The 24,175-nt window shown below is 42.5% G+C and overlaps 7 non-coding genes across 7 annotated transcripts; all 7 read left to right on the forward strand.

Annotated features, from left to right (window-relative positions):
* The first annotated feature begins 528 nt into the window (after nucleotides 1-528).
* On the forward strand, nucleotides 529-602 carry trnat-agu (transfer RNA threonine (anticodon AGU)). Its single transcript has one exon. It is a non-coding gene; the product is annotated as a tRNA-Thr (tRNA).
* A 7,220-nt stretch (nucleotides 603-7,822) lies between these two features.
* On the forward strand, nucleotides 7,823-7,896 carry trnat-agu (transfer RNA threonine (anticodon AGU)). The gene has a single exon. It is a non-coding gene; the product is annotated as a tRNA-Thr (tRNA).
* Nucleotides 7,897-8,421: 525 nt separating this feature from the next.
* Nucleotides 8,422-8,495, forward strand: trnat-agu (transfer RNA threonine (anticodon AGU)). Its single transcript has one exon. It is a non-coding gene; the product is annotated as a tRNA-Thr (tRNA).
* Nucleotides 8,496-8,898: 403 nt separating this feature from the next.
* Nucleotides 8,899-8,972, forward strand: trnat-agu (transfer RNA threonine (anticodon AGU)). The gene has a single exon. It is a non-coding gene; the product is annotated as a tRNA-Thr (tRNA).
* Nucleotides 8,973-16,301: 7,329 nt separating this feature from the next.
* trnat-agu (transfer RNA threonine (anticodon AGU)) lies at nucleotides 16,302-16,375 on the forward strand. The gene has a single exon. It is a non-coding gene; the product is annotated as a tRNA-Thr (tRNA).
* Nucleotides 16,376-16,586: 211 nt separating this feature from the next.
* Nucleotides 16,587-16,660, forward strand: trnat-agu (transfer RNA threonine (anticodon AGU)). The gene has a single exon. It is a non-coding gene; the product is annotated as a tRNA-Thr (tRNA).
* A 2,906-nt stretch (nucleotides 16,661-19,566) lies between these two features.
* On the forward strand, nucleotides 19,567-19,640 carry trnai-aau (transfer RNA isoleucine (anticodon AAU)). Its single transcript has one exon. It is a non-coding gene; the product is annotated as a tRNA-Ile (tRNA).
* The last annotated feature ends 4,535 nt before the right edge of the window (nucleotides 19,641-24,175 follow it).

A 24,175-nucleotide genomic window follows, 5' to 3' on the forward strand; every position in this document is an offset into this window, starting at 1 on the left:
CCAATGTTGTTAAAAGCAAATACAGCACTCTATGTATATAGTGTTTACAGTGCTTTTGGTGCTATGGCTTAGTTGGTTAAAGTGCCTGTCTAGTAAACAGGAGGTCCTGGGTTCGAATCCCAGTGGTTCCTTCATTTATTTAAAAAAAAAAATTCTATACAATATGTTAGAATTGCAATAGGCCTTGAACTCCATAGAAAACCAACAGCTTTCCACCGACCAAATAATATACAAGCAATTGAGCATTTTTTGGCTTGGATTGTTTGGTTAAAGCACCAGTGTATTAAACATAAGATCCTGGGTTGGAATCCCAGTGGTGCCTGCGTTTGGACAAATTTTTCTTAAAATTGCTGAACCTTTCAAACATGACCTTGTGAAGCTAATACTGTTATAAGCAAGAAAAGAAAGATAAATCTTGCAGTTGTTTCAGTACTGTACCTTAGTTGTTTAAAAAGGGACCCCCTTCCAGGGTAGAGTGAGCATGCAAAGCTCTCCATGATGAAATAAGAAAACATTTCCACTGTCTTTGGCGCCGTGGCTTAGTTGGTTAAAGTGCCTGTCTAGTAAACAGGAGATCCTGGGTTCGAATCCCAGCGGTGCCTTCATTTGGAGTAACTTTTCTTAAAATTACTGAATCTTTCAAGTAAGACCTTGTGAAGCCAATATTGTTAAAAGCAAATACAGCGCTCTATGTATATAGTGTTTACAGTGCTTTTGGTGCTATGGCTTAGTTGGTTAAAGTGCCTGTCTAGTAAACAAGAGAGCTTTGGTTCGAACCCCGGTTGTGCTTGCGTTTGGACAATTTTTTCTGAAATTTCTTAATCGTGGAAACTCTTCCACTCACTTTGGCGCCGTGGCTTAGTTGGTTAAAGTGCCTGTCTAGTAAACAGGAGGTCCTGGGTTCGAATCCCAGTGGTGCCTTCATTTATTTAAAAAAAAAAATTCTATACAATATGTTAGAATTGCAATAGGCCTTGAACTCCATAGAAAACCAACAGCTTTCCACCGACCAAATAATATACAAGCAATTGAGCATTTTTTGGCTTGGATTGTTTAGTTAAAGCACCAGTGTATTAAACACAAGATCCTGGGTTGGAATCCCAGTGGTGCCTGTGTTTGGACAAATTTTTTTTTAAATTGCTGAACCTTTCAAATATGACCTTGTGAAGCTAATACTGTTAAAAGCAAGAAAAGAAAAGAAAGATAAATCTTGCAGTTGTTTCAGTACTGTACCTTAGTTGTTTAAAAAGGGACCCCCTTCCAGGGTAGAGTGAGCATGCAAAGGTCTCCAAGATGAAATAAGAAAACAACTCTACTGTCTTTGGTGCCGTGGCTTAGTTGGTTAAAGTGCCTGTCTAGTAAACTGGAGATCCTGGGTTCGAATCCCAGCGATGCCTTCATTTGGAGTAACTTTTCTTAAAATTACTGAATCTTTCAAGTAAGACCTTGTGAAGCCAATATTGTTAAAAGCAAATACAGCGCTCTATGTATATAGTGTTTACAGTGCTTTTGGTGCTATGGCTTAGTTGGTTAAAGTGCCTGTCTAGTAAACAAGAGAGCTTTGGTTCGAACCCCGGTGGTGCTTGCGTTTGGACAATTTTTTCTAAAATTTCTTAATCGTGGAAACCCTTCCACTGACTTTGGCGCCGTGGCTTAGTTGGTTAAGGTGCCTGTCTAGTAAACAGGAGATACTGGGTTTGAATTTTAGTGCTGCCTTTATTTTGAGTAAGTTTTCTTGAAATTGCTGAATCTTTCAAAGAAACAATGTGAACCTTATACTATTATAACCAAAACAAAAGCAACATTTACTTATTACATAGCACAAAATTACATACAGTATGTCTCAATGGGGTTTGACAGGACCTTTAGTTGACAGCCCGCACACTTGACCCTACTGCACACAAAGAAAAACTCCAGACACAAAAAAACTATAGGAGAGAGAGAAAAAAGAAAGGAACAAACATTGGGAAGGAGTGCTACAGAGAGGGACTCACTTCCAGGGTAGAGTGAGCATGCACAGCTCTCTTTGAGGAATTAAGGTAACACCTTCACTAACTTTGGCGCCATGGCTTAGTTGGTTAAAGTGCCTGTCTAGTAAACAGGAGATTCTGGGTTCGAATCCCAGTGGTGCCTTCATTTATTTAAAAAAACTAAAATTCTTTACAATATGTTAGAATTGCAATAGGCCTTGAACTCCATAGAAAACCAACAGCTTTCCACCGACCAAATAATATATAAGCAATTGAGCATTTTTTGGCTTGGATTGTTTAGTTAAAGCACCAGTGTATTAAACACAAGATCCTGGGTTGGAATCCCAGTGGTGCCTGCGTTTGGACAAATTTTTCTTAAAATTGCTGAACCTTTCAAATATGACCTTGTGAAGCTAATACTGTTATATAAGCAAGAAAAGAAAAGAAAGATAAATCTTGCAGTTGTTTCAGTACTGTACCTTAGTTGTTTAAAAAGGGACCCCCTTGTTACATATGCACATGGGCAGTGTGCGTTTTGTGTGTTCCAGGTTGTGGGTGTTGTTGTAAGGGATTCTGGGTATACGGAAATAAAAGAGAAAAGAAGCAGACCGCGTGTCGAGAGTCCGCGTTGTTATTCGAAGATAGCAAACACAACATTTGGCGACGAGGATGGAGTTTTTTCTACCTCCTCCACCTCCTTTTCTGGCTTTGCCCGGCGAGCCGCCGGTGCCCTGGGACCGCTGGTTTGAATCCTTTTCGACGTATCTCACGGCCGTCGGCCTCGCGGATTCTCCAGACCAGCGTCTGCGAGCCTTGCTGCTCCATAACCTGGGCACGGAAGGGCAGCGGGTCTTCAGGACCCTGGGAGCCGACACAACGTACGCGGACGGCGTCGCAAAATTGGCCGCGCATTTCGCCGCCCCACAGAGCGTTATCCTGCGCCGCGTAGTTTTTCGCCAGAGGAGGCAGCAACCGGGCGAGTCGGTTCACCATTACGTGACGGACCTGCGGGGGCTGGCGAGTTTCTGTAAGTTTGGAACAATGGAAGACGAGTTCATTCGGGATCAATTGGCAGAGCATACAAACAATCCCAGAATCCGCGAAAAGTTAATTATGTCCTCGGACGACCTCACGCTCGCCAAAGCTGTGGAACTGGCTTTTCAGATGGAGTCAGCAGCCGAATTAGCATCTCCGTCATCCCTGGCAGCCTACAACCTCGCATCCTGGCCATGGCTCATGAGGGACACCTAGGCATCGTAAAAGTCAAGCAGCGCTGCCGTGACAGGGTGTGGTGGCCTGGGATCGACAGGGATATTGAATTTGCGGTGAAGGACTGCTCAGCCTGTCTCGTCAGTGGAAAGACGGGCCCTCCCACACCTCCACCACTGCAACCTGTGCAGTGGCCGGCCGGGCCATGGCAGCACGTTCAGCTGGATATCTGTGGGCCATTTCAGGGGGTCCCATATCATCAGCGTTTTCTAGTGGTTGCCTATGACCTGTACTCAAAATGGCCCGAGATCTCCTCCACAGGCTCGGTCACGTCCCAGGCGGCCATGGAGTTCCTCGACTGTCTGTTCTCAAGGTGGGGCCTTCCCAACACCATTACAACAGACAATGGGCCTCAGTTCACCTCCATGGATTTTCAGACATTCCTCGGGGACAGGGGGATTCGACACACACGCACCGCTTTCTACCACCCAGAGGCCAACGGTGGTGTGGAAAGGTTTAACCAGACCTTGAAGAACGGTGTTCGGGCTCACCTGGCCGATGGCTTGGCCTTTTCCTCAGCCCTGCAGCGCACCCTGCTTCATTACAGATCATCTCTCCAATCCACCACTGGCGTCTCCCCAGCTCTCCTCATGCTGGGTAGGGAGCTGCAGCTTCCGTTAGACCGGCTGCGGCCACAGCCTCCTCCGCTTACTGCAGCGGCCCTGCGTCACAGGGTTTCGGCTTCTCAGCGCCGGATGAAGCAGTCCTTTGATCGCCGACGGAAGGTGACACCTTCCTGTCTGGCAGTCCATGATTGGGTCAGGGTTCGTCGGCCTCACCGGGACAACAAGCTCCTTTCCTTTTGGTCTGAACCAGTGCAGATTACGGGGCGGCTGGGCTTGGCCACTTTCCGCCTGGCTGATGGTACGAAGTGGCATGCGAGCCGGCTCAAGAAGGTGTCACCGCTCACCCCCGTAGACCCTTACTCCATGGCTAGTGACTTGGACCTAGTGGAGGACCTACCCGATGATACACGGAACTGTCCAGTGGAGGCTGGAGGCCGGGCGAGCGCAGCTTCACCACGCCCTGTCCGTGTCCGCTGTAGACCGGCTTACCTCAAGGACTATGTGACTGAATAGCACACCACGTAGTTAGGGCATAGCCTGTCACGTGGCAGAATAACCCACATGGCTATGCTGGGGTTCCGGGTAGTCGACCCCGGTCGCCTAGTTATATTGTGTTGTTGCCACTCCTCCTGGGGGGGGGGAAATGTTACATATGCACATGGGCAGTGTGCGTTTTGTGTGTTCCAGGTTGTGGGTGTTGTTGTAAGGGATTCTGGGTATACGGAAATAAAAGAGAAAAGAAGCAGACCGCGTGTCGAGAGTCCGCGTTGTTATTCGAAGATAGCAAACACAACACCCCTTCCAGGATAGAGTGAGCATGCAAAGCTTTCCATGATGAAATAAGAAAACGTTTCCACTGTCTTTGGCGCCGTGGCTTAGTTGGTTAAAGTGCCTGTCTAGTAAACAGGAGATCCTGGGTTCGAATCCCAGTGGTGCCTTCATTTGGAGTAATTTTTCTTAAAATTGCTGATTATTTCAAATAAGACCTTTTGAAGCTAATGCTGTTATAACCAGCTCTATATGTATATAACTATTACCGCCTTTTTGGTGCCCTGGCTTAGTTGGTTAAGGTGCCTGTCTAGTAAACAGGAGATCCTGGGTTCGAATCCCAGCGGTGCCTTCATTTGGAGTAACTTTTCTTAAAATTACTGAATCTTTCAAGTAAGACCTTGTGAAGCCAATGTTGTTAAAAGCAAATACAGCACTCTATGTATATAGTGTTTACAGTGCTTTTGGTGCTATGGCTTAGTTGGTTAAAGTGCCTGTCTAGTAAACAGGAGATCTTTGGTTCGAGCCCCGGCGGTGCTTTCGTTTGGACAATTTTTTCTGAAATTTCTTAATCGTGGAAACTCTTCCACTGACATTGGCGCCGTGGCTTAGTTGGTTAAAGTGCCTGTCTAGTAAACAGGAGGTCCTCGGTTTGAATCCCAGTGGCGCCTTCATTTGGAGTAATTTTTCTTAAAATTGCTGATTATTTCAAATAAGACCTTTTGAAGCTAATGCTGTTATAACCAGCTCTCTATGTATATAACTATTACCGCCATTTTGGTGCCGTGGCTTAGTTGGTTAAGGTGCCTGTCTAGTAAACAGGAGATACTGGGTTTGAATTTTAGTGCTGCCTTTATTTTGAGTAAGTTTTCTTAAAATTGCTGAATCTTTCAAAGAAACAATGTAAACCTTATTCTGTGATAACCAAAACAAAAGCAACATTTACTTATTACATAGCACAAAATTACATACAGTATGTCTCAATGGGGTTTGACAGGACCTTTAGTTGACAGCCCGCACACTTGACCCTACTGCACACAAAGAAAAACTCCAGACACAAAAAAACTATAGGAGAGAGAGAAAAAAGAAAGGAACAAACATTGGGAAGGAGTGCTACAGAGAGGGATCCACTTCCAGGGTAGAGTGAGCATGAACAGCTCTCTTTGAGGAATTAAGGTAACACCTTCACTAACTTTGGCGCCATGGCTTAGTTGGTTAAAGTGCCTGTCTAGTAAACAGGAGATCCTGGGTTCGAATCCCAGCGGCGCCTTCATTTGGAGTAACTTTTCTTAAAATAACTGAATCTTTCAAGTAAGACCTTGTGAAGCCAATATTGTTAAAAGCAAATACAGCGCTCTATGTATATAGTGTTTACAGTGCTTTTGGTGCTATGGCTTAGTTGGTTAAAGTGCCTGTCTAGTAAACAAGAGAGCTTTGGTTCGAACCCCGGTGGTGCTTGCGTTTGGACAATTTTTTCTACAATTTCTTAATCGTGGAAACCCTTCCACTGACTTTGGCGCCGTGGCTTAGTTGGTTAAAGTGCCTGTCTAGTAAACATGAGATCCTGGGTTCGAATCCCAGCGGTGCCTTCATTTGGAGTAACTTTTCTTAAAATTACTGAATCTTTCAAGTAAGACCTTGTGAAGCCAATGTTGTTAAAAGAAAATACAGCACTCTATGTATATAGTGTTTACAGTGCTTTTGGTGCTATGGCTTAGTTGGTTAAAGTGCCTGTCTAGTAAACAGGAGATCTTTGGTTCCAGCCACGGCGGTGCTTTCGTTTGGACAATTTTTTCTGATATTTCTTAATCGTGGACACTCTTCCACTGACTTTGGCGCCGTGGCTTAGTTGGTTAAAGTGCCTGTCTAGTAAACAGGAGGTCCTCGGTTTGAATCCCAGTGGCGCCTTCATTTGGAGTAATTTTTCTTAAAAATGCTGATTATTTCAAATAAGACCTTTTGAAGCTAATGCTGTTATAACCAGCTCTATATGTATATAACTATTACCGCCTTTTTGGTGCCCTGGCTTAGTTGGTTAAGGTGCCTGTCTAGTAAACAGGAGATACTGGGTTTGAATTTTAGTGCTGCCTTCATTTTGAGTAAGTTTTCTTGAAATTGCTGAATCTTTCAAAGAAACAATGTGAACCTTATACTATTATAACCAAAACAAAAGCAACATTTACTTATTACATAGCACAAAATTACATACAGTCTGTCTCAATGGGTTTTGACAGGACCTTTAGTTGACAGCCCGCACACTTGACCCTACTGCACACAAAGAAAAACTCCAGACACAAAAGAACTATAGAAGAGAGAGAAAAAAGAAAGGAACAAACATTGGGAAGGAGTGCTACAGAGAGGGCCCCACTTCCAGGGTAGAGTGAGCATGCACAGCTCTCTTTGAGGAATTAAGGTAACACCTTCAGTAACTTTGGCGCCGTGGCTTAGTTGGTTAAAGTGCCTGTCTAGTAAACAGGAGATCCTGGGTTCGAATCCCAGTGGTGCCTTCATTTATTTATTTAAAAAAAAAATTCTATACAATATGTTAGAATTGCAATAGGCCTTGAACTCCATAGAAAACCAACAGCTTTCCACCGACCAAATAATATACAAGCAAATGAGCATTTTTTGGCTTGGATTGTTTAGTTAAAGCACCAGTGTATTAAACACAAGATCCTGGGTTGGAATCCCAGTGGTGCCTGCATTTGGACAAATTTTTCTTAAAATTGTTGAACCTTTCAAATATGACCTTGTGAAGCTAATACTGTTATAAGCAAGAAAATAAAAGAAAGATAAATCTTGCAGTTTGGTGCTATGGCTTAGTTGGTTAAAGTGCCTGTCTAGTAAACAAGAGAGCTTTGGTTCAAACCCCGGTGGTTCTTGCGTTTGGACAATTTTTTCTAAAATTTCTTAATCGTGGAAACCCTTCCACTGACTTTGGCGCCGTGGCTTAGTTGGTTAAAGTGCCTGTCTAGTAAACAGGAGATCCTGGGTTCGAATCCCAGTGGTGCCTTCATTTGGAGTAACTTTTCTTAAAATTACTGAATCTTTCAAGTAAGACCTTGTGAAGCCACTGTTTTTAAAAGCAAATACAGCGCTCTATGTATATAGTGTTTACAGTGCTTTTGGTGCTATGGCTTAGTTGGTTAAAGTGCCTGTCTAGTAAACAAGAGAGCTTTGGTTCGAACCCCGGTGGTGCTTGCGTTTGGACAATTTTTTCTAAAATTTCTTAACCCTTCCACTGACTTTGGCGCCGTGGCTTAGTTGGTTAAAGTGCCTGTCTAGTAAACAGGAGATCCTGGGTTCGAATCCCAGCGGTGCCTTCATTTGGAGTACCTTTTCTTAAAATTGCTGATTATTTCAAATAAGACCTTTTGAAGCTAATGCTGTTATAACCAGCTCTCTATGTATATAACTATTACCGCCTTTTTGGTGCCGTGGCTTAGTTGGTTAAGGTGCCTGTCTAGTAAACAGGAGATACTGGGTTTGAATTTTAGTGCTGCCTTTATTTTGAGTAAGTTTTCTTAAAATTGCTGAATCTTTCAAAGAAACAATGTAAACCTTATTCTGTTATAACCAAAACAAAAGCAACATTTACTTATTACATAGCACAAAATTACATACAGTATGTCTCAATGGGGTTTGGCAGGACCTTTAGTTGACAGCCCGCACACTTGACCCTACTGCACACAAAGAAAAACTCCAGACACAAAAAAACTATAGGAGAGAGAGAAAAAAGAAAGGAACAAACATTGGGAAGGAGTGCTACAGAGAGGGACCCACTTCCAGGGTAGAGTGAGCATGAACAGCTCTCTTTGAGGAATTAAGGTAACACCTTGACTAACTTTGGCGCCATGGCTTAGTTGGTTAAAGTGCCTGTCTAGTAAACAGGAGATCCTGGGTTCGAATCCCAGTGGTGCCTTCATTTATTAAAAAAAACTAAAATCTTTACAATATGTTAGAATTGCAATAGGCCTTGAACTCCATAGAAAACCAACAGCTTTCCACCGACCAAATAATATACAAGCAATTGAGCATTTTTTGGCTTGGATTGTTTAGTTAAAGCACCAGAGTATTAAACACAAGATCCTGGGTTGGAATCCCAGTGGTGCCTGCGTTTGGACAAATTTTTCTTAAAATTGCTGAACCTTTCAAATATGACCTTGTGAAGCTAATACTGTTATAAGCAAGAAAAGAAAAGAAAGATAAATCTTGCAGTTGTTTCAGTACTGTACCTTAGTTGTTTAAAAAGGGACCCCCTTCCAGGGTAGAGTGAGCATGCAAAGGTCTCCAAGATGAAATAAGAAAACAACTCCCCTGTCTTTGGCGCCGTGGCTTAGTTGGTTAAAGTGCCTGTCTAGTAAACAGGAGATCCTGGGTTCGAATCCCAGCGGTGCCTTCATTTGGAGTAACTTTTCTTAAAGTTACTGAATCTTTCAAGTAAGACCTTGTGAAGCCAATATTGTTAAAAGCAAATACAGCGCTCTATGTATATGGTGTTTACAGTGCTTTTGGTGCTATGGCTTAGTTGGTTAAAGTGCCTGTCTAGTAAACAAGAGAGCTTTGGTTCGAACCCCGGTGGTGCTTGCGTTTGGACAATTTTTTCTAAAATTTCTTAATCGTGGAAACCCTTCCACTGACTTTGGCGCCGTGGCTTAGTTGGTTAAGGTGCCTGTCTAGTAAACAGGAGATACTGGGTTTGAATTTTAGTGCTGCCTTCATTTTGAGTAAGTTTTCTTGAAATTGCTGAATCTTTCAAAGAAACAATGTGAACCTTATACTATTATAACCAAAACAAAAGCAACATTTACTTATTACATAGCACAAAATTACATACAGTATGTCTCAATGGGGTTTGACAGGACCTTTAGTTGACAGCCCGCACACTTGACCCTACTGCACACAAAGAAAAACTCCAGACACAAAAAAACTATAGGAGAGAGAGAAAAAAGAAAGGAACAAACATTGGGAAGGAGTGCTACAGAGAGGGACCCACTTCCAGGGTAGAGTGAGCATGCACAGCTCTCTTTGAGGAATTAAGGTAACACCTTCACTAACTTTGGCGCCATGGCTTAGTTGGTTAAAGTGCCTGTCTAGTAAACAGGAGATCCTGGGTTCGAATCCCAGTGATGCCTTCATTTATTTAAAAAAACTAAAATTCTTTACAATATGTTAGAATTGCAATAGGCCTTGAACTCTATAGAAAACCAACAGCTTTCCACCGACCAAATAATATACAAGCAATTGAGCATTTTTTGGCTTGGATTGTTTGGTTAAAGCACCAGTGTATTAAACATAAGATCCTGGGTTGGAATCCCAGTGGTGCCTGCGTTTGGACAAATTTTTCTTAAAATTGCTGAACCTTTCAAATATGACCTTGTGAAGCTAATACTGTTATAAGCAAGAAAAGAAAAGAAAGATAAATCTTGCAGTTGTTTCAGTACTGTACCTTAGTTGTTTAAAAAGGGACCCCCTTCCAGGGTAGAGTGAGCATGCAAAGTTCTCCAAGATGAAATAAGAAAACAACTCCACTGTCTTTGGCGCCGTGGCTTAGTTGGATAAAGTGCCTGTCTAGTAAACAGGAGATCCTGGGTTCGAATCCCAGCGGTGCCTTCATTTGGAGTAACTTTTCTTAAAATTACTGAATCTTTCAAGTAAGACCTTGTTAAGCCAATATTGTTAAAAGCAAATACAGCGCTCTATGTATATAGTGTTTACAGTGCTTTTGGTGCTATGGCTTAGTTGGTTAAAGTGCCTGTCTAGTAAACAAGAGAGCTTTGGTTCGAACCCCGGTGGTGCTTGCGTTTGGACAATTTTTTCTAAAATTTCTTAATCGTGGAAACCCTTCCACTGACTTTGGCGCCGTGGCTTAGTTGGTTAAGGTGCCTGTCTAGTAAACAGGAGATACTGGGTTTGAATTTTAGTGCTGCCTTTATTTTGAGTAAGTTTTCTTGAAATTGCTGAATCTTTCAAAGAAACAATGTGAACCTTATACTATTATAACCAAAACAAAAGCAACATTTACTTATTACATAGCACAAAATTACATACAGTATGTCTCAATGGGGTTTGACAGGACCTTTAGTTGACAGCCCGCACACTTGACCCTACTGCACACAAAGAAAAACTCCAGACACAAAAAAACTATAGGAGAGAGAGAAAAAAGAAAGGAACAAACATTGGGAAGGAGTGCTACAGAGAGGGACTCACTTCCAGGGTAGAGTGAGCATGCACAGCTCTCTTTGAGGAATTAAGGTAACACCTTCACTAACTTTGGCGCCATGGCTTAGTTGGTTAAAGTGCCTGTCTAGTAAACAGGAGATTCTGGGTTCGAATCCCAGTGGTGCCTTCATTTATTTAAAAAAACTAAAATTCTTTACAATATGTTAGAATTGCAATAGGCCTTGAACTCCATAGAAAACCAACAGCTTTCCACCGACCAAATAATATATAAGCAATTGAGCATTTTTTGGCTTGGATTGTTTAGTTAAAGCACCAGTGTATTAAACACAAGATCCTGGGTTGGAATCCCAGTGGTGCCTGCGTTTGGACAAATTTTTCTTAAAATTGCTGAACCTTTCAAATATGACCTTGTGAAGCTAATACTGTTATATAAGCAAGAAAAGAAAAGAAAGATAAATCTTGCAGTTGTTTCAGTACTGTACCTTAGTTGTTTAAAAAGGGACCCCCTTGTTACATATGCACATGGGCAGTGTGCGTTTTGTGTGTTCCAGGTTGTGGGTGTTGTTGTAAGGGATTCTGGGTATACGGAAATAAAAGAGAAAAGAAGCAGACCGCGTGTCGAGAGTCCGCGTTGTTATTCGAAGATAGCAAACACAACATTTGGCGACGAGGATGGAGTTTTTTCTACCTCCTCCACCTCCTTTTCTGGCTTTGCCCGGCGAGCCGCCGGTGCCCTGGGACCGCTGGTTTGAATCCTTTTCGACGTATCTCACGGCCGTCGGCCTCGCGGATTCTCCAGACCAGCGTCTGCGAGCCTTGCTGCTCCATAACCTGGGCACGGAAGGGCAGCGGGTCTTCAGGACCCTGGGAGCCGACACAACGTACGCGGACGGCGTCGCAAAATTGGCCGCGCATTTCGCCGCCCCACAGAGCGTTATCCTGCGCCGCGTAGTTTTTCGCCAGAGGAGGCAGCAACCGGGCGAGTCGGTTCACCATTACGTGACGGACCTGCGGGGGCTGGCGAGTTTCTGTAAGTTTGGAACAATGGAAGACGAGTTCATTCGGGATCAATTGGCAGAGCATACAAACAATCCCAGAATCCGCGAAAAGTTAATTATGTCCTCGGACGACCTCACGCTCGCCAAAGCTGTGGAACTGGCTTTTCAGATGGAGTCAGCAGCCGAATTAGCATCTCCGTCATCCCTGGCAGCCTACAACCTCGCATCCTGGCCATGGCTCATGAGGGACACCTAGGCATCGTAAAAGTCAAGCAGCGCTGCCGTGACAGGGTGTGGTGGCCTGGGATCGACAGGGATATTGAATTTGCGGTGAAGGACTGCTCAGCCTGTCTCGTCAGTGGAAAGACGGGCCCTCCCACACCTCCACCACTGCAACCTGTGCAGTGGCCGGCCGGGCCATGGCAGCACGTTCAGCTGGATATCTGTGGGCCATTTCAGGGGGTCCCATATCATCAGCGTTTTCTAGTGGTTGCCTATGACCTGTACTCAAAATGGCCCGAGATCTCCTCCACAGGCTCGGTCACGTCCCAGGCGGCCATGGAGTTCCTCGACTGTCTGTTCTCAAGGTGGGGCCTTCCCAACACCATTACAACAGACAATGGGCCTCAGTTCACCTCCATGGATTTTCAGACATTCCTCGGGGACAGGGGGATTCGACACACACGCACCGCTTTCTACCACCCAGAGGCCAACGGTGGTGTGGAAAGGTTTAACCAGACCTTGAAGAACGGTGTTCGGGCTCACCTGGCCGATGGCTTGGCCTTTTCCTCAGCCCTGCAGCGCACCCTGCTTCATTACAGATCATCTCTCCAATCCACCACTGGCGTCTCCCCAGCTCTCCTCATGCTGGGTAGGGAGCTGCAGCTTCCGTTAGACCGGCTGCGGCCACAGCCTCCTCCGCTTACTGCAGCGGCCCTGCGTCACAGGGTTTCGGCTTCTCAGCGCCGGATGAAGCAGTCCTTTGATCGCCGACGGAAGGTGACACCTTCCTGTCTGGCAGTCCATGATTGGGTCAGGGTTCGTCGGCCTCACCGGGACAACAAGCTCCTTTCCTTTTGGTCTGAACCAGTGCAGATTACGGGGCGGCTGGGCTTGGCCACTTTCCGCCTGGCTGATGGTACGAAGTGGCATGCGAGCCGGCTCAAGAAGGTGTCACCGCTCACCCCCGTAGACCCTTACTCCATGGCTAGTGACTTGGACCTAGTGGAGGACCTACCCGATGATACACGGAACTGTCCAGTGGAGGCTGGAGGCCGGGCGAGCGCAGCTTCACCACGCCCTGTCCGTGTCCGCTGTAGACCGGCTTACCTCAAGGACTATGTGACTGAATAGCACACCACGTAGTTAGGGCATAGCCTGTCACGTGGCAGAATAACCCACATGGCTATGCTGGGGTTCCGGGTAGTCGACCCCGGTCGCCTAGTTATATTGTGTTGTTGCCACTCCTCCTGGGGGGGGGGAAATGTTACATATGCACATGGGCAGTGTGCGTTTTGTGTGTTCCAGGTTGTGGGTGTTGTTGTAAGGGATTCTGGGTATACGGAAATAAAAGAGAAAAGAAGCAGACCGCGTGTCGAGAGTCCGCGTTGTTATTCGAAGATAGCAAACACAACACCCCTTCCAGGATAGAGTGAGCATGCAAAGCTTTCCATGATGAAATAAGAAAACGTTTCCACTGTCTTTGGCGCCGTGGCTTAGTTGGTTAAAGTGCCTGTCTAGTAAACAGGAGATCCTGGGTTCGAATCCCAGTGGTGCCTTCATTTGGAGTAATTTTTCTTAAAATTGCTGATTATTTCAAATAAGACCTTTTGAAGCTAATGCTGTTATAACCAGCTCTATATGTATATAACTATTACCGCCTTTTTGGTGCCCTGGCTTAGTTGGTTAAGGTGCCTGTCTAGTAAACAGGAGATCCTGGGTTCGAATCCCAGCGGTGCCTTCATTTGGAGTAACTTTTCTTAAAATTACTGAATCTTTCAAGTAAGACCTTGTGAAGCCAATGTTGTTAAAAGCAAATACAGCACTCTATGTATATAGTGTTTACAGTGCTTTTGGTGCTATGGCTTAGTTGGTTAAAGTGCCTGTCTAGTAAACAGGAGATCTTTGGTTCGAGCCCCGGCGGTGCTTTCGTTTGGACAATTTTTTCTGAAATTTCTTAATCGTGGAAACTCTTCCACTGACATTGGCGCCGTGGCTTAGTTGGTTAAAGTGCCTGTCTAGTAAACAGGAGGTCCTCGGTTTGAATCCCAGTGGCGCCTTCATTTGGAGTAATTTTTCTTAAAATTGCTGATTATTTCAAATAAGACCTTTTGAAGCTAATGCTGTTATAACCAGCTCTCTATGTATATAACTATTACCGCCATTTTGGTGCCGTGGCTTAGTTGGTTAAGGTGCCTGTCTAGTAAACAGGAGATACTGGGTTTGAATTTTAGTGCTGCCTTTATTTTGAGTAAGTTTTCTTAAAATTGCTGAATCTTTCAAAGAAACAATGTAAACCTTATTCTGTGATAACCAAAACAAAAGCAACATTTACTTATTACATAGCACAAAATTACATACAGTATGTCTCAATGGGGTTTGACAGGACCTTTAGTTGACAGCCCGCACACTTGACCCTACTGCACACAAAGAAAAACTCCAGACACAAAAAAACTATAGGAGAGAGAGAAAAAAGAAAGGAACAAACATTGGGAAGGAGTGCTACAGAGAGGGATCCACTTCCAGGGTAGAGTGAGCATGAACAGCTCTCTTTGAGGAATTAAGGTAACACCTTCACTAACTTTGGCGCCATGGCTTAGTTGGTTAAAGTGCCTGTCTAGTAAACAGGAGATCCTGGGTTCGAATCCCAGCGGCGCCTTCATTTGGAGTAACTTTTCTTAAAATAACTGAATCTTTCAAGTAAGACCTTGTGAAGCCAATATTGTTAAAAGCAAATACAGCGCTCTATGTATATAGTGTTTACAGTGCTTTTGGTGCTATGGCTTAGTTGGTTAAAGTGCCTGTCTAGTAAACAAGAGAGCTTTGGTTCGAACCCCGGTGGTGCTTGCGTTTGGACAATTTTTTCTACAATTTCTTAATCGTGGAAACCCTTCCACTGACTTTGGCGCCGTGGCTTAGTTGGTTAAAGTGCCTGTCTAGTAAACATGAGATCCTGGGTTCGAATCCCAGCGGTGCCTTCATTTGGAGTAACTTTTCTTAAAATTACTGAATCTTTCAAGTAAGACCTTGTGAAGCCAATGTTGTTAAAAGCAAATACAGCACTCTATGTATATAGTGTTTACAGTGCTTTTGGTGCTATGGCTTAGTTGGTTAAAGTGCCTGTCTAGTAAACAGGAGATCTTTGGTTCCAGCCACGGCGGTGCTTTCGTTTGGACAATTTTTTCTGATATTTCTTAATCGTGGACACTCTTCCACTGACTTTGGCGCCGTGGCTTAGTTGGTTAAAGTGCCTGTCTAGTAAACAGGAGGTCCTCGGTTTGAATCCCAGTGGCGCCTTCATTTGGAGTAATTTTTCTTAAAAATGCTGATTATTTCAAATAAGACCTTTTGAAGCTAATGCTGTTATAACCAGCTCTATATGTATATAACTATTACCGCCTTTTTGGTGCCCTGGCTTAGTTGGTTAAGGTGCCTGTCTAGTAAACAGGAGATACTGGGTTTGAATTTTAGTGCTGCCTTCATTTTGAGTAAGTTTTCTTGAAATTGCTGAATCTTTCAAAGAAACAATGTGAACCTTATACTATTATAACCAAAACAAAAGCAACATTTACTTATTACATAGCACAAAATTACATACAGTCTGTCTCAATGGGTTTTGACAGGACCTTTAGTTGACAGCCCGCACACTTGACCCTACTGCACACAAAGAAAAACTCCAGACACAAAAGAACTATAGAAGAGAGAGAAAAAAGAAAGGAACAAACATTGGGAAGGAGTGCTACAGAGAGGGCCCCACTTCCAGGGTAGAGTGAGCATGCACAGCTCTCTTTGAGGAATTAAGGTAACACCTTCAGTAACTTTGGCGCCGTGGCTTAGTTGGTTAAAGTGCCTGTCTAGTAAACAGGAGATCCTGGGTTCGAATCCCAGTGGTGCCTTCATTTATTTATTTAAAAAAAAAATTCTATACAATATGTTAGAATTGCAATAGGCCTTGAACTCCATAGAAAACCAACAGCTTTCCACCGACCAAATAATATACAAGCAAATGAGCATTTTTTGGCTTGGATTGTTTAGTTAAAGCACCAGTGTATTAAACACAAGATCCTGGGTTGGAATCCCAGTGGTGCCTGCATTTGGACAAATTTTTCTTAAAATTGTTGAACCTTTCAAATATGACCTTGTGAAGCTAATACTGTTATAAGCAAGAAAATAAAAGAAAGATAAATCTTGCAGTTTGGTGCTATGGCTTAGTTGGTTAAAGTGCCTGTCTAGTAAACAAGAGAGCTTTGGTTCAAACCCCGGTGGTTCTTGCGTTTGGACAATTTTTTCTAAAATTTCTTAATCGTGGAAACCCTTCCACTGACTTTGGCGCCGTGGCTTAGTTGGTTAAAGTGCCTGTCTAGTAAACAGGAGATCCTGGGTTCGAATCCCAGCGGTGCCTTCATTTAGAGTAACTTTTCTTAAAATTACTGAATCTTTCAAATTTGACCTTGTGAAGCTAATACTGTTGTAAGCAAGAAAAGAAAAAAAAGATAAATCTTGCAGTTGTTTCAGTACTGTACCTTAGTTGTTTAAAAAGGGACCCCCTTCCAGGGTAGAGTGAGCATGCAAAGCTCTCCATGATGAAATAAGAAAACATTTCCACTGTCTTTGGCGCCGTGGCTTAGTTGGTTAAAGTGCCTGTCTAGTAAACAGGAGATCCTGGGTTCGAATCCCAGCGGTGCCTTCATTTGGAGTAACTTTTCTTAAAATTACTGAATCTTTCAAGTAAGACCTTGTGAAGCCAATATTGTTAAAAGCAAATACAGCGCTCTATGTATATAGTGTTTACAGTGCTTTTGGTGCTATGGCTTAGTTGGTTTAAGTGCCTGTCTAGTAAAAAGGAGGTCCTTGGTTCGAATCCCAGTGGTGCCTTCATTTGGAGTAATTTTTCTTAAAATTGCTGATTATTTCAAATAAGACCTTTTGAAGCTAATGCTGTTATAACCAGCTCTATATGTATATAACTATTACCGCCTTTTTGGTGCCGTGGCTTAGTTGGTTAAGGTGCCTGTCTAGTAAACAGGAGATACTGGGTTTGAATTTTAGTGCTGCCTTTATTTTGAGTAAGTTTTCTTAAAATTGCTGAATCTTTCAAAGAAACAATGTGAACCTTATACTATTATAACCAAAACAAAAGCAACATTTACTTATTACATAGCACAAAATTACATACAGTATGTCTCAATGGGGTTTGACAGGACCTTTAGTTGACAGCCCGCACACTTGACCCTACTGCACACAAAGAAAAACTCCAGACACAAAAAAACTATAGGAGAGAGAGAAAAAAGAAAGGAACAAACATTGGGAAGGAGTGCTACAGAGAGGGACCCAGTTCCAGGGTAGAGTGAGCATGCAAAGCTCTCCATGATGAAATAAGAAAACTCTTCCACTGTCTTTGGTGCCGTGGCTTAGTTGGTTAAAGTGCCTGTCTAGTAAACAGGAGATCCTGGGTTCGAATCCCAGTGGTGCCTTCATTTATTTAAAAAAAATATATATTCTATACAATATGTTAGAATTGCAATAGGCTTTGAACTCCATAGAAAACCAACAGCTTTCCACCGACCAAATAATATACAAGCAAATGAGCATTTTTTGGCTTGGATTGTTTGGTTAAAGCACCAGTGTATTAAACACAAGATCCTGGGTTGGAATCCCAGTGGTGCCTGCGTTTGGACAAATTTTTCTTAAAATTGCTGAACCTTTCAAATATAACCTTGTGAAGCTAATACTGTTATAAGCAAGAAAAGAAAAGAAAGATAAATCTTGCAGTTGTTTCAGTACTGTACCTTAGTTGTTTAAAAAGGGACCCCCTTCCAGGGTAGAGTGAGCATGCAAAGCTCTCCATGATGAAATAAGAAAACGTTTCCACTGTCTTTGGCGCAGTGGCTTAGTTGGTTAAAGTGCCTGTCTAGTAAACAGGAGATCCTGGGTTCGAATCCTAGCGGTGCCTTCATTTGGAGTAACTTTTCTTAAAATTACTGAATCTTTCAATTAAGACCTTGTGAAGCCAATGTTGTTAAAAGTAAATACAGCGCTCTATGTAAATAGTGTTTACAGTGCTTTTGGTGCTATGGCTTATTTGGTTAGAGTGCCTGTCTAGAAAATAAGAGATCTTTGGTTCGAGCCCCGGTGGTGCTTTCGTTTGGACAATTCTTTCTGAAATTTCTTAATCGTCGAAACCCTTCCACTGACTTTCGCGCCGTGGCTTAGTTGGTTAAAGTGCCTGTCTAGTAAAAAGGAGGTCCTTGGTTCGAATCCCAGTGGTGCCTTCATTTGGAGTAATTTTTCTTAAAATTGCTGATTATTTCAAATAAGACCCTTTGAAGCTAATGCTGTTATAACCAGCTCTCTATGTATATAACTATTACCACGTTTTTGGTGCCGTGGCTTAGTTGGTTAAGGTGCCTGTCTAGTAAACAGGAGATACTGGGTTTGAATTTTATTGCTGCCTTCATTTTGTGTAAGTTTTCTTAAAATTGCTGAATCTTTCAAAGAAACAATGTGAACCTTATACTATTATAACCAAAACAAAAGCAACATTTAAATCTTATATAGCACAAAATTACATACAGTATGTCTCAATGGGGTTTGACAGGACCTTTAGTTGACAGCCCGCACACTTGACCCTACTGCACACAAAGAAAAACTCCAGACACAAAAAACTATAGGAGAGAGAGAAAAAAGAAAGGACCAAACATTGGGAAGGAGTGCTACAGAGAGGGACCCACTTCCAGGGTAGAGTGAGCATGCACAGCTCTCTTTGAGGAATTAAGGTAACACCTTCACTAACTTTGGCGCCATGGCTTAGTTAGTTAAAGTGCCTCGCTAGTAAACAGGAGATCCTGGGTTCGAATCCCAGTGGTGCCTTCATTTATTTAAAAAAACTAAAATTCTTTACAATATGTTAGAATTGCAATAAGCCTTGAACTCTATAGAAAACCAACAGCTTTCCACCGACCAAATAATATACAAGCAATTGAGCATTTTTTGGCTTGGATTGTTTGGTTAAGGCACCAGTGTATTAAACACAATATCCTGGGTTGGAATCCCAGTGGTGCCTGCGTTTGGACAAATTTTTCTTAAAATTGCTGAACCTTTCAAATATGACCTTGTGAAGCTAATACTGTTATAAGCAAGAAAAGAAAAGAAAGATAAATCTTGCAGTTGTTTCAGTACTGTACCTTAGTTGTTTAAAAAGGGACCCCCTTCCAGGGTAGAGTGAGCATGCAAAGGTCTCCAAGATGAAATAAGAAAACTCTTCCACTGTCTTTGGTGCCGTGGCTTAGTTGGTTAAAGTGCCTGTCTAGTAACCAGGGGATCCTGGGTTCGAATCCCAGCGGTGCCTTCATTTGGAGTAACTTTTCTTAAAATTACTGAATCTTTCAAGTAAGACCTTGTGAAGCCAATGTTGTTAAAAGCAAATACAGCACTCCATGTATATAGTGTTTACAGTGCTTTTGGTGCTTTGGCTTAGTTGGTTAAAGTGCCTGTCTAGTAAACAGGAGATCTTTGGTTCGAACCCCGGTGGTGCTTGCGTTTGGACAATTTTTTCTGAAATTTCTTAATCGTGGAAACTCTTCCACTGACTTTGGCGCCGTGGCTTAGTTGGTTAAAGTGCCTGTCTAATAAACAGGAGGTCCTCGGTTTGAATCCCAGTGGCGCCTTCATTTGGAGTAATTTTTCTTAAAAATGCTGATTATTTCAAATAAGACCTTTTGAAGCTAATGCTGTTATAACCAGCTCTCTATGTATATAACTATTACCGCCTTTTTGGTGCCGTGGCTTAGTTGGTTAAGGTGCCTGTCTAGTAAACAGGAGATACTGGGTTTGAATTTTAGTGCTGCCTTCATTTTGAGTAAGTTTTCTTGAAATTGCTGAATCTTTCAAAGAAACAATGTGAACCTTATACTATTATAACCAAAACAAAAGCAACATTTAAATCTTATATAGCACAAAATTACATACAGTATGTCTCAATGGGGTTTGACAGGACCTTTAGTTGACAGCCCGCACACTTGACCCTACTGCACACAAAGAAAAACTCCAGACACAAAAAAACTATAGGAGAGAGAGAAAAAAGAAAGGAACAAACATTGGGCAGGAGTGCTACAGAGAGGGACCCACTTCCAGGGTAGAGTGAGCATGAACAGCTCTCTTTGAGGAATTAAGGTAACACGTTCACTAACTTTGGCGCCATGGCTTAGTTAGTTAAAGTGCCTCTCTAGTAAACAGGAGATCCTGGGTTCGAATCCCAGTGGTGCCTTCATTTATTTAAAAAAACTAAAATTCTTTACAATATGTTAGAATTGCAATAGGCCTTGAACTCCATAGAAAACCAACAGCTTTCCACCGACCAAATAATATACAAGCAATTGAGCATTTTTTGGCTTGGATTGTTTGGTTAAAGCACCAGTGTATTAAACATAAGATCCTGGGTTGGAATCCCAGTGGTGCCTGCGTTTGGACAAACTTTTCTTAAAATTGCTGAACCTTTCAAATATGACCTTGTGAAGCTAATACTGTTATAAGCAAGAAAAGAAAGATAAATCTTGCAGTTGTTTCAGTACTGTACCTTAGTTGTTTAAAAAGGGACCCCCTTCCAGGGTAGAGTGAGCATGCAAAGGTCTCCAAGATGAAATAAGAAAACTCTTCCACTGTCTTTGGTGCCGTGGCTTAGTTGGTTAAAGTGCCTGTCTAGTAAATAGGAGATCCTGGGTTCGAATCCCAGCGGTGCCTTCATTTGGAGTAACTTTTCTTAAAATTACTGAATCTTTCAAGTAAGACCTTGTGAAGCCAATGTTGTTAAAAGCAAATACAGCGCTCTATGTATATAGTGTTTACAGTGCTTTTGGTGCTTTGGCTTAGTTGGTTAAAGTGCCTGTCTAGTAAACAGGAGATCTTTGGTTCGAGCCCCGGTGGTGCTTTCGTTTGGACAATTTTTTCTGAAATTTCTTAATCGTGGAAACCCTTCCACTGACTTTGGCGCCGTGGCTTAGTTGGTTAAAGTGCCTGTCTAGTAAACAGGAGGTCGTCGGTTTGAATCCCAGTTGCACCTTCATTTGGAGTAATTTTTCTTAAAAATGCTGATTATTTCAAATAAGACCTTTTTAAGCTAATGCTGTTATAACCAGCTCTCTATGTATATAACTATTACCGCCTTTTTGGTGCCGTGGCTTAGTTGGTTAAGGTGCCTGTCTAGTAAACAGGAGATACTGGGTTTGAATTTTAGTGCTGCCTTTATTTTGAGTAATTTTTCTTGAAATTGCTGAATCTTTCAAAGAAACAATGTGAACCTTATTCTGTGATAACCAAAACAAAAGCAACATTTAAATCTTAAATAGCACAAAATTACATACAGTATGTCTCAATGGGGTTTGACAGGACCTTTAGTTGACAGCCAGCACACTTGACCCTACTGCACACAAAGAAAAACTCCAGACACAAAAAAACTATAGGAGAGAGAGAAAAAAGAAAGGAACAAACATTGGGAAGGAGTGCTACAGAGAGGGACCCACTTCCAGGGTAGAGTGAGCATGCACAGCTCTCTTTGAGGAATTAAGGTAATACCTTCACTAACTTTGGCGCCATGGCATAGTTGGTTAAAGTGCCTGTCTAGTAAACAGGAGATCCTGGGTTCGAATCCCAGTGGTGCCTTCATTTGGAGTAACTTTTCTTAAAATTACTGAATCTTTCAAGTAAGACCTTGTGAAGCCACTGTTTTTAAAAGCAAATACAGCGCTCTATGTATATAGTGTTTACAGTGCTTTTGGTGCTATGGCTTAGTTGGTTAAAGTGCCTGTCTAGTAAACAGGAGATCTTTGGTTCGAGCCCCGGTGGTGCTTGCGTTTGGACAATTTTTTCTGAAATTTCTTAATCGTGAAAACACTTCCACTGACTTTGGTGCCGTAGCTTAGTTGGTTAAAGTGCCTGTCTAGTAAACAGGAGATCCTGGGTTTGAATCCCAGTGGTGCCTTCATTTGGCGTATTTCTCTTAAAATTGCTGAATCTTTCAAAGAAACAATGTGAACCTTATACTGTTATAACCAAAACAAAAGCAACATTTACATTTTGACAGCAACATTTTGAGAGGCTGGTTATGAAACATATGAAGACCCTGCTGCCCTCTACCCTGGAGCCACTGCAATTCGCTTCACAGACGATGACATCACCACCACCATGCATCTGACCCTCACCCATCTGGAGAATAAGGACACATACGCATGCAGTTCATAGACTTCAGTTCAGCATTCAACTCCATCATTCCTCAGCACCTGGTCGAGAAGCTGAGCCTACTGGGACTCAACACCTCCCACTGCAACTGCATCTTGGACTTCCTGACTGAGAGACCTCAGTCTGTTCGGTTCGGGAACAGCATCTCCAGCACCACCAGACTGAGCACTGGAGCTCATCAGGGCTCAGTCCAATGCTGTTCACCCTGATGACCCACGACTGTGCAGCGATGCATAACTCCAACCACATCATGGAGGCGCAACGACTGATGGACTGGTGTAAGGTCAACAATTTGTTTCTGAACATGGACAAGACGAAGAAGATGACTGTTGACCACTCTCCACCTAACATCAAAGGTTCTTGTGTGGAGATCTATTAATGCACCATTCCATTTTGCACAGCAATATTTGCACTATTTTAATTCACACATTTATTATTCATTTCACCTGTTAAGTGCTGTCTGTCTCATTGTGTACATTTTTTTTGTTAAATGTTACTCTTGCACTGCCTGTGTCCCATTTACATTCCCACACTTTATGTAGCCCAGACTGTCTGTGTCGCACATGTGCACTTTATGTCAGTATGTAACTTTGTCTAATTAAACGAATTGTTTAAATGTTAGCACAAGGTTCCAGAGAAATTTTATTTCTAACATGTATAGCTGAAAGGGACAGTGAAACTTCAACTTCGGACAGATTTTTCTTAAATTTGCACTGGCTTTGGGGCCATGGCTTAGTTGGTTAAGGTGCCTGTAAAGGAAACCGAAGCTCCTGGGTTCAAATCCCAGCAGTGCCTGCCTTTGGAGAGCTTTTTATTAAAAATGCTCAAGCCTTCAAGGAAACTATCTGAACCCTATGCTCTTGTAATCAAAAAACAGCACTCTATGATGAAATGAGAAATAATGTACAATGGCTTTGACGCCATGGCTTAGTTAGTTAAAGTGTCTGTCTACTAATCCAAAGATCCTGCGATTGAATGCCAGTGTTGCCTGCCTTTGAACTGATGTTCCTTAAAATTGCTCAAGCTTTCAAGGACACCTTGTGAACCCTATGCCGTTATAACCAGAAAACAATATGCAAGGCCTTTAGCACCATGGCTTAGTTGATTTAAGTGCCAGTCTTGTAAAAAGGAAATCCTGGGTTCAAATCACAGCGGTGCCTTCATTTATTAAAAAAAACGAAAAAAAAAAAAATAGATACCATTACAACTTGATAGAAATGCCATAAACTGTTAGTTCCAACAGACACCTTTGCCATGAACAAAAACTATGCCTGATTTAGAGGAATTGAATTGAACCTTTTTTAGAACTATGCGCCACTACAATTTGACAGAAAAGCAAAAAACAATATATAAAAAATACAATATATAGAGAATTTGGTGCCATGGCTTAGTTGGTTAAAGTGCCTGTGTAGTATACAGGAGATCTAACCTCATCGGGGGTTACATTTATAAAAAAATTGTGAAGAACTAATAGTGTACATATGATCAAAAGATGAAAATGAGGCACACAATGAAAACATGTGCACGCACACCCGCACACAACATACACTTTATAAATTGAACTCTACCTGTGATTGTTCACACATAGATTTGCACATGGAACTGAAATATATGTGCTTGTGGGTGAAGTGGAAAACTGAAAAAAATGTGGTGGTTACAGTAGCAGGGTGATTAACAAAAAGAAATAAAAATGTTGAACCCAACAGAATTTGGCCTGAGCCTGACCTGACAAGTACAGCTTTAAAAGCCCAGCTCTGATCACTAGATTTAAGCATACACTGCAATTTTTCCCTGGTTGTTTCCTGCCGTGGGGTAAACACCCATCTCAAACTGTACCAATAAATGACATGCAAAAAAACCTCAAGATTTATGTGCCCACATTGTACTGTCATGTGATCTGACTGCTCACACTACACAATCAATATGAACACATTGGAAGCAGAGGAAAATCCAGAAGTGGTGACCCGAC

Source organism: Denticeps clupeoides, chromosome 1 (genome assembly GCF_900700375.1).
Source record: "Denticeps clupeoides chromosome 1, fDenClu1.1, whole genome shotgun sequence".
NCBI lineage: Eukaryota > Metazoa > Chordata > Actinopteri > Clupeiformes > Denticipitidae > Denticeps > Denticeps clupeoides.